Here is a 13,501-nt window from a genome sequence, read left to right as displayed (position 1 = left end):
GAACTTATGACGTTCCCATTCTGACATATGCATGAGGTTTCCTGCCTTGGCTACAGACGGTTTCAGAAAGTCGTTCCTGCAGACGAACAAAAATTGTCCGTAATTACTGTAGGACAAACAGTAGGGCAAATAGAACTATGCAAGAAGATTTATCGTTTGCATATTGCCTGTTCCCTCTGCGTTCGTCCCTGAATATCCACGAAAACATAGGAAAATTAAAAAAAAACTGAACTAAGTGCAAAGTACAATTGATTTGCGGCACTACAACACTTGCATGGCGATATGTAAATCAGTCAACAAGATGTGATGCAATATGTGAAAAACGACCGTCACAGGCAACAGAAAGGCTGGCGCACTGGTTGAGTATGTCACTTCCGCGAGAATGATCTTCAGTTTTCGGCTCTGTTATTTTGATTTAGTTTTCCAGTATTTGTGTACAGCATTTCTAGCCAATGTAGGAATGATGCCTCTGAAAATGCAACGTGTCTTTCAGTTTTATTCCTTGTTCAGTTGCTACGGTCGCAGTTTCGAATCCTGCCTCGGGCATGGATGTGTGTGATATCCTTAGGTTAGTTAGGTTTAAGTAGCTCTAAGTTCTAGGGGCACTGATGACCACAGATGTTAAGTCCCATAGTGCTCAGAGCCATTTGAACCAACCTTGTTCAGTTGTAGTCTGTGTTACATATTCACTGAACTATTCGTGGTCAGATGGTGATACCAAATTTCCCATCTATTACATTTTCTGTGAGAGCCGTGTCTTAAAACAATGTGATAAGCTTAAGAAACTTTAACATTGTGCAGCCCTGTCAGCAACTGTGATAACTGAACATGTAACACGTTAGCCTCAGTCGCAAATAGAAACCAAACTTCAACCAGGTTTCATCCAAAATAACTTGACCTTCTTTAGAAGCGAGTGACAGTAGTTGAGTGTCACTCGCTTCTGAATAAGGTCAAATTATTTTGGCTGAAACCTGGGTAAAGGTTGGTTTCTATTTGCAACGCGATAAGCTTGAAAATGATAATGAAGGTCAAATAATGGACAAATTATGAAATTAAATTAATATCTGTGTTTTTACCCTGTCTTGTTACACATATGTATGAAAAAGGTTCATTAAGCAAATTTTATTACTTAAAATACTGTAATATTTTGTTCCACATACACACGGTCGGTAATGGGCTAGCGATCTATACTTAAACGGATTTCACCAACTGCGACATAATCGCGTATACAAACAGTCATCCAATAGTGTCAAATGCTTCTTTATTCCAGTCTCTGACCACAATATCAATTCTTTAGACGATGATTGGTTTCAGTCCGTAATGACCATCCTCAGATCGTTTTTACACCATGTCCTAAACTGATACGGCCATAATGGCATCGTCAAAACATATAAATATATTCAGCACAGCAGCGTCATATAGATCTAAAATAAGGTGTAGAATGGGCCACATCGTCCACATAGTGATTATTGCAACTGGCTACTGCCACTTTAGCACATGGTGTAAAAAAGATCTGTGGATGCACATTACGGACTGAAGCCGGTCATCATCTAAAGAATAGATATTGTGATCAGAGACTGGAATAAAAAAGCATTTGACTTAAACGGATGGACGTAGTATCTCGCGCACAAGGCGTAAAAGGGCAGTGCATTGGCAGAGCTGTCATTTGTACTCAGATGATTCATGTAAAAGAGTTTAGTCGGGGAAGGGGATTAATAGACAATGTACGAGGAATAGTAGTTAGAGCTAGACCCATGGGACACTCCATATCAGAAATCCTTAGGGAGTTGAATATTCCGATATCCACATTGTCAAGATTGTAGCGAGAATATTACTTTTCAGGCATTATCCTTCACCACAGAAAACACAGAGGCTGACAACCACCACTTAACGACCGAGAGCGTCAGCGTTCGTGTAGAGCTGTCAGTGCTATCATACAAGCAACACTGCGTGAAATAACTGCAGAAATCAATGTGGGACGTACGACTCACGTATCGGTTGGGACGATGAAGCCAAACGTGGCGGTAAAGGGCTATGGCAGCAGACGACCGACGCGAGTGCCTTTCGCTAGCAGCACGACATCGCCTGCAGTGCCTGTCCAGAGCTCGTGACCATATCGATATGATCCTAGATGACTGGAAAGCAGTGGCCTTGTTAGATGAGTTCTGATTTCAATTGGTTAGAGCTGGTGGTAGGGTTCGAATGTGGTGCAGACTCACGTAGCTATGGACCCATTTATCAACAAGGCGCTGTGCAAGCTGGTGGTGACTCCATAATTGTGTGAACCGTGTCTGCATGGAGTAGTTGGGTCCCGTGGATGTTATCTACCTGCAGCTCATTTGCTGCCATAACAACAATGTAACTTTTATGGATGACAATGCGCCATCTCACAGGGCCGTGATTTTTCCTGACTCGTTTGAAGAATCTTTCCTGGCTGATTAAAACTGTGCTGGAACGAGATTCGAACTTGGGACCTTTGCCTCTCGCGGGCAAGTGCTCTCCGCTGCAGAGTGAAAATCTCATTCTGGAAACATCCCCCCAGGCTGTGGCTAAGCAATGTCTCCGCAAAATCCTTTCTTCCAGGAGTGCTGGTTCTGCAAGGTTCGTAGGAGAGCTCCTGTAAAGTTTGGAAGGTAGGAGACGAGGTACTTGTGGAAGTAAAGCTGTGAAGACGGGGCGTGAGTCGTGCTTGGATTGCTCAGATGGTAGATCACTTGCCCGCGAAAGGCAAAGGTCCCGAGTTCGAGTCTCGGTTCGGCACACAGTTTTAATCTGCCAGAAAGTTTCATAACAGGGCACACTCCGCTGCAAAGTGAAAATCTTATTCTTGTTTGAAGAAGATTATGTACAGTTCGAGCGAATGACTTTCCACCCACATCGCCCGACATGAATCCCGTCGAACATTTGTGAGGCATAATCGAGTGATTAGTTGGTGCACAAAATCCTACACCTGCGATACTTTTGCAATTAATAACGGCAACATGGCTCGACGTATTTGAAGGGGACGTCCAATGACTTGTTGCATCCATGCCACGACGAGTTACTACACTACGCCACGCAGAAGGAAGACCAACACGGCATTGACAGGTATCCCGGAATTGTTGTCATCAGTGCAATTTAAGCACTTCAATAATCTGAGCTATCAACAGCAAAATTAATTTCAGTAAAGACATAGATGATTGAAATTTGCCATGGAGCTAAGAGCAGTACTTGATCAGGAGAATTAAATATTCTGTACGTACGAATAGGATGTAAGTTTCCATTAACGTGCGATAAATGTTCAACATGCCCTCCGCCAGAAGCACAATAAATTTCCAGATGATTGCAGAACTTTCATACTCCTGCAAGCATGTCTGGAGTTACTCATTCACAGCAGTTGCTGTGCGGCGACTCAGTTCGCTCATAGTTGTTGGAAGACGAAACACATAGACGGAGTCTTACACGAAACCAACGAAATAAATTCACATATCGTGAGATCAAGAGACCTTAGAGATCAATTGTGCAATACAGATAAGTACAGCTCTTACGAGAAACCAATCAATAAGGCGTCAATTGTTAAGAAGTTGTCTTACATGCAGATTCGAGTTTGGTGGTGGCTCACCTTGCTAAAAAATGAAATTTTCGACAAATTCAGGCATGCGAACTGTGATAGCTATATCAAGGAGATGCCCACCTGCAAACATATGTACCTGCCACATAACCCTCATGCCCTCGCGCTAGAAATAGTCACGTGAGCGCTCGCGCGGGCGGTCGGCCGACCGCCCCAGAGTTGTCATCAAGCTCTTGAAGTTTTACGTTTTTAAAGGTCATATTTCCGTAAAATATTGACATAGGATATCGCACACAATATTGCAAATACATTTGTAATCAAAATTACTTATTTAACAATAAAATATACAATGGAATACAAAAAGGAAGCCAAATACCCAAATGAAATATAAGAACATTTTTTCAGTTGTAGTGTTTTGGAACTATATAATGTAATACTTAAGAATAGAATTATTCACTGTCTTAACTCGTCACAAGAAAAGCTAATTTTGCTTTGAAAAAAGAATTTTTGATTGAAAATGTGACAAACATTTCTGTCAGATGAAAAATGCTGATCAGTATGTATCCATTTCATTTTCATTTTCAGGCTGACAACAATTATTGCCCGTAACTGTCGTGGTTGAATGTTGTAGGCAGACGTTTTTTCCACATTCATCGCATTCTCGCTTTGTTTTTATATTATTTTTTGACCCACACTAATAGCATACTCCTCTTCTTGTAGGGATTGATACAGCTGGAGAAACTACGTCACTCTCTCTGTAATTTTCCAAAAATACTAACAAATCTTTTGGTAAATGCTTCAATTTAGCTCTTTCATTCAGGTTTTCACTCATCAGTTCCAAAGATAACGCATGTAAGAATTGTCTTCTCGTTTTTTCTTTCATATTACCTGTTCAAATGGTTCAAACGGCTCGAGCACTATGGGACTCAACATCATCAGTCCCCTAGAACTTAGAACAAATTAAACCTAACCAACCTAGGGACATCACACACATCCATGCCCGAGGCAGGATTCGAACCGGCGCCCGTAGCGGTCACGCGGTTCCAAAGTGAAGCGCCTAGAACCACACGGCCACACCGGCCTATTACCTGTGCTGAATTCAAAATTGCGTAACGAATTTATTTCTGCCAAGTCAAGTAAGCGGAGAAATATATTTGCAGGCCACCTTTGTGTTCTTCTTGATGTTGAAATTCTGGAGCACATGAGGTCTACAGTATCAACTCCACCTTTGATTGAATTATAGTCAGTGATTTGTACAGGTTTTTTGGTATCTGCATCAATGATGTCGGTATCATGCATTGTGGAGAGCACTACTACAGCTATCCTTTTTTTTTTTTTTTGTAATCATAGGAATCAAAGTTTTGTCATCTTGACAACCGAACATGTAGTCTCCTGCCACTATATTTCCATCTACTGTCACAAATTCTGGGGGAATTTCTTTTTTATTTTTTCTCATTGTACCTAAAAAAGTGAGTCCTTTGCTAAGGAGGTTTTCAGCCAAAGGGTAACTTGAAAAATGATTATCAGTTGTTGCATTTCTATTTGTTCCTTCTATGTATTCAACCAACCTAGCGACCAAATCGTATGGTTTGTTGGAGAGTACGTTAGGGCCTGGCACTTGTTTTCCGCAGCACACTTCTAAATTATATGTATAAAAAGTGCATGCATCACACAATGCATACATTTTTAACCCGTATTTGGCTGGTTTTAGAGACATGTACTGGATGAATGAACATCGTCCTCTAAACGCAACCAACATCTCATCAACAGTGACAAATTCCCCTAAACTGAATGATTTTTGGCTGTTAGCAATGAAAGAAGACAAACTTTCTGCTATAGGAGCAAGTTTGTCTGTTGCTTGACGTTCCAATCTGGTGTTTATGTCATCAAATCTTATAGCTCGTAGCAAAAATCTAAATCTATTTAAGATGAAATTCGCTCACAAAATTGTGAGACCTGTTCCATTGCTATTGAAATATTCAGAGAAATTTCGACGGTTTCCTCTTTTGACCGCAATCTAAACAGAGCACCAAACAATGCTAGCATTTCAGCCGTTGTTGTCGGCTTACAGTCCCTTTCACGTACTTCAGAGTTCCTGCTTCCTTCTGACAGTGCTTGACGTGCCAATTTTTTCTTTTTATAACAAATATTCGTACATCTTACGATCCCTTCTACCATTTCGGGAGTTATTACACAGTGAAAACATTCCAGTCGAGTTTCACATTGTCTGGCTTGTCATCTAGGACCTGGTAAAGTTTTGATTACATTTTTTGACTTTGATTTGGTGCTGGTAATATTGGCACTACTAGCCCAGATTGTTTCCATGTCCTTATCTATATAAAATCTGATGTCATTTGTTGGTAGCTCCTGTTGATCGGTCATTTTCTCCCCCGTTTTCCAAATCAATTTCCGACTAACTTTGATGTGTATCATCTTCAGTCCCATCTTATTCATAATCAGGGTCATCGGAAACGTCATCTTCTAGGGATTCCTCATGGCCTTTACCATCTGCTTCCTCTCTCTCCAATTCAGCCAAGATTCTACGTATGTCATCAGAAGTAAGGTTTCGTTGTTCCCTTTAAAAAATAAAAATAATTGTTACTTTTGCCAAATGAAATTTCTTAGAATGACGAAGTGCTAAAGTAGAAAGAAAAACAGAATTTGTGAATGGCAAAATTTATAGAAAGTAATGCACATTCACTGGAGAATTGGAAGAGTCTATAAAATTGAGGAATTGTAGGGGAATTACAAAAAGAAATACATTCTGAAGTAGACGAGTAGAACAAAGTCTCATAAGCACTCGCAAGGCGGTAACCGACCGTTTCTGTAAGTACCGTAAGAGCTCGCAAGGCGGTAAACTGACCGCCGAACGTGTTCGGATCTATTTGAACTTGTCCTGCGAGGCAGAGAGGTGCGACTCGGACGAACTTTCAGCAGCATCTGCCGGAAAAAGGTGCAACTAGAGAATACATGCCCCTCCCGCCGCCTCGTTACCTTTGTGGAGTAAGTATGGCGCGAAAGTGCAAAACGGCGGTCACTTCACCGCCCGCGCGAGCGCGTGAAGGTTAAAGTTTTAATGAGCACATGACAGTTGACGTACGTAGCCTTCCATGACCAATGTCACTTAAGAGAGATCATTTTCGTTACAAGACTGCGTCACTATGAAACACTAAATCAACTTCAATGCCGACGTTTCGACCGACATTGCAGCGGTTTCCGACCGCGCCCTGAGGAGGAGCGCTACAAAGTCTGTCGAAACGTCGGCTTTTTAGCTGTTTTAGTGTTTCATTCCGACGCGTCTTAATGACAAAAATAATTTCATTCAAAGCTACACGTCAATCCAAATGTCTTTCTTCATTCATGTAGAAAATGTTATCTACATCTACACTTACACCATCGCTCTGCAGTACGCTCCTAAATATTTGGCAGAGGGTTTGTAGAAGTAGTTTCAGACTATTTTTAGTTCGTTCCACACATCAATGAACAGCTGCGTCTTCCCATGACAACTCTGATTTCCCTTAATTTATCACGGCTGGCGTTACTAATTTGGTAGGTGGGAGCTAATAAAACGTTTTGGTATATGAAGGAGGGATACCCTCCTTTAATTTTGTTTATTTACTTTATTTTATTTCATGTCTCCTTGAATTATCAGTCTTATGACTGATTTGATACGGCGCCCCACGAATTTCTCTTCTGTGTCAATCTTTTCATCTGAGAGCAACACTTTCAACTTCCCTTCTTATTATCAGTTTATTCCATATAATCCTTTCTTCGATGATTCTACGGGACACCTCCTCATTCCTTATGTTAACAATCCACACAAATTTCAACATTCATCTCTGGCACTACATCTCTAATGTGTAGTTCCACAGCAATGCTTCAATACCATACAGTGCTTTGCTCCAGACATTCATTCTTAGAAACGGGTGATAGAAATTTCGTGAAAAGATGTGACCACAACGAAAGACACCTTTGTTTCAACCTTTAACACCCCTTCTCCCTTATAGTATACTTAATACTCCAACCTCCATTTCGCGATAATAAAAAACGAACAGCCCTTATTTTAACTTTCTCGAAGTCGTCTGTCAGTACAATCTGACAAAGATCCCATGTCGCAGAGTAATACCCCAGAAGATGAGGACAACCTTAGTGTAGGTAATCTCCTTAATGTATCTGTTGCAACTTACAACTGTAGTGCCAATAAAACAGGTTCGCAGGAGAGCTTCTGTAAAGTTTGGAAGGTAGGAGACGAGGTACTGGCGGAATTAAAGCTGTGAGGACGGGATGTGAGTCGTGCTTGGGTAGCTAAGTCGGTAGAGCACTTGCCCGCGAAAGGCAAAGGCCTCGAGCTCGAGTCTCGGCCCGGCACACAGTTTTAATCTGCCAGGAAGTTTCATTATGGAAGGAAACCGAATTCGAGGAGTATTTTTATTTGGTGTGAACACCTTTTCACGAAATTGTACGGTTGGATCGGCAGTGTTTAAGTGCAATGTTTAAGTGCAGTCACGTATCATGACGAAATCTTGAGACCTCAGGTGCATCTGTTGGGAGGTGCTGTGGGCTTTGATTTCGTATTGATGGGCGAGCACGTTGGTTAATGTTTTTTAGGAAGCGGATGATATTGCACCCATAGCGTAGCATGCTCTCTCTCTCTCTCTCTCTCTTTGAATCAGAGCATGTCTGGGATGTACGGGGAGACGAGTTACATCATGTCAGCATCCACCAACCATTCTGCGAGACTTTCGAACACCTCTGGAGGGGGAACGGGCGTTATTGCCTCAACATGAGACTGATAACATCATTCACAGTATGCACCATCGTTGTCATCTCTGTACAGGTGTCAGACGTCGTCACATCCCATTCTGAGCACATTAACCAGATGTCAGAATGTGTTTGCTAGGGCGTGAAGTTGGAAAAAAGGAGGAATATTTTTTTTCTATCGTTATGCATGTTTCAGTTGCTTACGTTCCTCTATTATTTACATTGTTTCTACTTTACTATCACTTGTGTATACTGTTGTGGCAAAATAAAGGAAACTTGCAAATTTTCCGTTTGTTGCTTTAATTTTGGACACCAGTATACACTACCGGCAAACAGTGAAATTCGGCATTTTATGGAATGGCCAGATAATGTATAAAATAATAGAAAAATCGTGAAGCCAGGTATGAAATGCATTTTATTCTATACTTTCCTTAGGCATTCAACACAATGTCGGTTACGTTTTAGGCCAAGTGTAGAAGAAAAATAATTTAAATATTTTGACATATACAAGATCCACAGCTATTATTGTTGTTCAGCCCAATTTGGCTGGAGGTCAGTTGAGTCAGAGTGTCAGTTTCCTGGAAACAAAGGTTGCATGTGATGATTGCGAAAACTTTGTGGTTGATGATCTTGCAAATCCAATGAAACAAAGATTTGATAGAGAGCAGCCGATAATGAGGAGTAATTCTTCAAGGTATAGTGTTTTTCTAATAGACTGCCAGTATAAGGAATTAATAATGGACGTGCATTCGGTTAAGACTGTGGAAAAGAAGCAACCTCACCATTATTGGTTAATGAAGAACAACAATTTAATAAGCGTCAAGGGAACACAGAAAATGATACTTTAATTTAACATTCACGAAATACATAAATTGCTAGTTCGAATACTTTATTTCATTGTAATTTTATACTTTGCCTGTTTCCTTTTCGAACTTTATAAAAAGCGTAGACATTTCATGCATTTCCCAAGAAAGATATTGAATTAAAAATAAATTGAGCACCTTGCGAAAAAGTTATAGGAATGCTATATATGGCACAGGCATTCTTAGAGTGCCGTAATTTGACATTTTGCCGACCACATGAATACTAGAATCCTACTAAAAATCTATCTCAGCGATATATGTCTATAAGACATCGTATTATTTCGATTTCATTTCTTCTGCATTCTCTTCACCTAACAACAGATCTTCCTTTGAGTGAGCGGTTGTACATGATCCTTAAAAGCTTTGCTGTTGCATCGGCATAATCTGATACAAGCTGGATGTGGTATACTATCTGTACCAGAATGCTTACCTTTATTATGTTACTTAAATTGTGAATCCGAATTTACTGTTTTGAAACACGAGCTATAAAAACGCGAGCTAACTGCCATCTCAGAAAAGCCTTCACCGTGTACATGGTATCTTCGTCGGAGGGCAGTTCGGAATATCGGTGGCATTTGGAGTGGATGTTAGCAGCAGCCTGGGGACGTACGCTGGTCTGAGGAGGGTGTCGAGCGCTAGAGTGGTGCGCGGACGTGTTTGTTTGGGCAGCGGCTAACCCGGTGTTTGCCGGCCAGTTTATTGTTGCAGCGGACGGTGGCGGCGGCGGCTGCTGCTGGTCCCCACGCAGGCCACTTGCCGGCCAGGGCCACGGTGGGCTCACAAAATGTCGGCCGCTGATTCGCATTATGTTCGAGTGCGTAAACACCGCGTTTAATACCGGCAGAGCAGCGTGCAGGGAATGAAAGCTCCGCGGCAGGAGATCGGCCAGAGTTTGTGGGCTGCCGACCCTCTAGCAAACAATATTCGGCTGATCAGTGGTAATTATACTCACAATGACGCGTCACTAATTACTGATCGACGGCCGCAGGCATCCGAGTCCGCTTGACGGCACTGTAATTCACGTCGGCGCTGCGGCGATGGACTGCCGCCCACTGATCTCACCGTTTCACACAGCACCGCAGCGGGCGCTCATTCAGGCCTTTGGTAGCCGGCGACCCGTGTTGTAGGCCGCATCTCATTAAACGTCCACGTTGGGCGTTCTCAGCTCACAAGAGTCCCTTTGAAGTGTCCTACCCACTGATGCGAGCCACATGAGCCACCATAGATATCGGCATAAACGTGCTCATCGACACACAACTGACGTTTAACAGTCCCTCGACCTCTAACTGCATTCCCGCTGCTTTGTAAACAATTATTAATCGCTTACGATACATGATTCGTAAAATTAATGCAGCATTGAGCATCTCTGTCAGTGGACGCCTCGATCTGCATTTTCTTCCACATCGTCTTCAATTCCTCTTCCCTCCGTCGATTCTTGGATTATCCTTAGCCACCATTTTCGTAGTCTTTCTCTTCCAGGAGGTAGCCATGAAAATGCCCTCTCTCTCCTTGTGACTTGCCCTAAGTATCCCAATTGCCTGTCTTTTGTTCTATCCATAGAACTATAAAAACCTTGCATCCTTTTTTTAATTCCCCATTTCTTACTCGATCAAGTCGGGATATTCCACATGCTCGAGTGATCCATTTTCATAGATCAAAATCTCTTTTTATATCTTTCTGTGATTTTCCAATATTCAGTCCCATAACTTGACATTGGTGCTACGAGTGTTTTTGTGCACGGTCAAGTCACATTAATGTGGTCATTGAGTATATTCGGTATTAACGTTCAGTTGCAACTAACGGACGGCAGCTGCCAGCACTAGCAGTAGATGGAATGCAAAGCGTGTCGAGTGAATGCGAACAACAGTGTCGTCGTCGCAATGCGTAGACGAACCGATTCATCTGACGTCCAGAGGCAAGATACATGTATTTACAAAAACTGCTACGTTTGTATACAGGTGGCGCGCCGCCGTGGTTAAAGTACACAGTGCATTGCAAAATATTGCCTTCCAAAACCGCCAACTAAGCAACTGTGGTGCACCATGCGTTATATATGAGAGCGGTAAACGACGGCTGTCCCTGTCCGTCCTGTTGATGACCCCATCCACCCCAACAACTCGCTCCGCCCTCCACCAACTTCAGAGGACATCATCTGTTTCATCACCATTCTGCTCCAAAACACCACCCCTTCCAGCGCTCCCACACGCTTTCCCAAATCGCCTTCTCTCTCCGTTCCATCTTACCACCTATGTCACATACTCCCACGACCAGGTCCACTTCACCTCCGCCCCCCTCACCACCCTCGTCTAACTCTGCCCTCCCATGGTACAACAACCCTACCGTATCCTGTACTACAATATTCGCTCGCTGCCCACCCACAAACTCCTCTTCCTCCATATCCTCCATCAGCACCTTCGACCTAAATGAAACCTTCCTTCAACCCCGTATCTCCCTCCACAGCTCCTTACACCCTTCACCACACCGATAACCCGTACCTCTGGCACCCTCCTTTTTATCTTCCCCTCATATGTCCAGTTTCCCCCCACGTGCTCTAAGCTGTGGTATGTCATATTCTAGTGCAGTGTTTCAGTGAATGTTCAGTGTTGTTTCATCTTTTCCCGTGTTGCGAACAGAAACCATGCTGTCGCTGGGTGTGAATATTATGTCCTTTGCGAACAGAAACCAGACTGTCGCCGTGTTTTTTTAATTGTCTGTCTATTATTTTACCTGTCTGCTTCGTATGAATTTTTATGAACACCATCATCCCTTTGTTCTATGTTTTTCTTCGTCATATTACCCTTTAAGTCTTCGATTTGGCTGTTTTTTTGTTGTATATTATCTTCACCTTTTTACAACAAAGTCTTTAGGCTGAAGAGCGGCATACTAAGCTGCTGCCAGCTCGCCCCCTTTGGGGGGAATCGAAATTCAATAAAGAGAAAAAAAAAGCGACGGCTGCAGAGATGTGTACGGGCAAATAGACGTGCACCTGTGGAGCAGTTTAAAGTTCAAATCAATCAAGGGGCTACCAACAGTGTCTTCTCAACGACAATAGAGCGATCGTAGCTGTGTACTGGACTCTGCAGCAGGCGCCTGGCTCGTGTACCCATGCTAATTGCTCTCCGTCTGTGACGAAGCTGCAATTTTGACATCAGTACCGCATATGGAAGTCCACGTTGTGGCGGCACGTGACTGTTGCAGATTAATGGCGTTTTATGGTCCACAGGACAGATGACGGTTGATCTGTATGGCGTGACAAGTCTGAAAGCAAACACTATGCGATGGATCAAGAAAAGTATGCTCTGTCCCTGGTGACCATGTCTATCCCTGTTCCTCGTCTGCTGCAGCGACATGATCATCACGATACAAAAGTGTGAACATACAGTCGTGCCCTACTTCAGTCTCGATGCCAAAGCACTTTCTACTTCAGATTGCAGCACCTTCTGCACATACATCTTCAACAGTGTAGAAGACAGACTATATCTTTGTTTCAATCACATAGTGGTTCCGAGAGCCTGTCTACACTGTTGATTCATCACTTTAATATCACATTATTCCGACTTAAATTGTTATTTTCCTTCTTAGATGATTTTTTGGCATTCGACAGCATCTTTAGCATTGATTTTAGGGACAAAAAAAATGGTTCAAATGGCTGTAAGCACTATGGGACTTAACATCGGAGGTCATCAGTCCCTTAGACTTAGAACTACTTAAACCAAACTATCCTAAAAACCTTACACACATCTATGCCCGAGGCAGGATTCGAACCTGCGATCGTAGCAGCAGCGCGGTTCCGGACTGGAGCGCCTAGAACCACTCGGCCACAGCAGCCAGATTTTAGGGACAGTGTATCACATGCTTTCTCGAGGTCTTCGATAGCCAAATGACTGCTGAGATACCTTCCCACTATCTTCTTCGCAATCTGCCTTAGTTACTCAGCGTTAGATGTTATCTACATAGACCTGCCTCATCGAAAGGCACTTTGCTCTTCCATTTCAGTGAAAATCGGTCTTAGCAGTTGTGCTGCCTCATGCAACCATGAGTTCATCATTCTGTGATAACTGTCTGCCTTCTTTTATTATGATTTTTATTCTTGACTGGAGGAACACAACAATCTCATTTGACGATAGCACTGTTGCTGAAATTTAGAAGTTGTTATGTGATTTCATACAACTTTTACCATTCTGATGAAGGTAGTCTTAGAACTGTCGAAACCTGGATAATGTGCTTTTTTTTTTTTTTTTAAATGTGTGCAACCGGTTGGCTGACTATTACATTTTATGTAGTCTTCTCAATTCTTGATTTTAAAGTTTACCCGTACGACTTTAGT

Source organism: Schistocerca piceifrons, chromosome 3 (assembly GCF_021461385.2).
Source record: "Schistocerca piceifrons isolate TAMUIC-IGC-003096 chromosome 3, iqSchPice1.1, whole genome shotgun sequence".
NCBI lineage: Eukaryota > Metazoa > Arthropoda > Insecta > Orthoptera > Acrididae > Schistocerca > Schistocerca piceifrons.
This window is presented reverse-complemented; position numbering follows the sequence as displayed.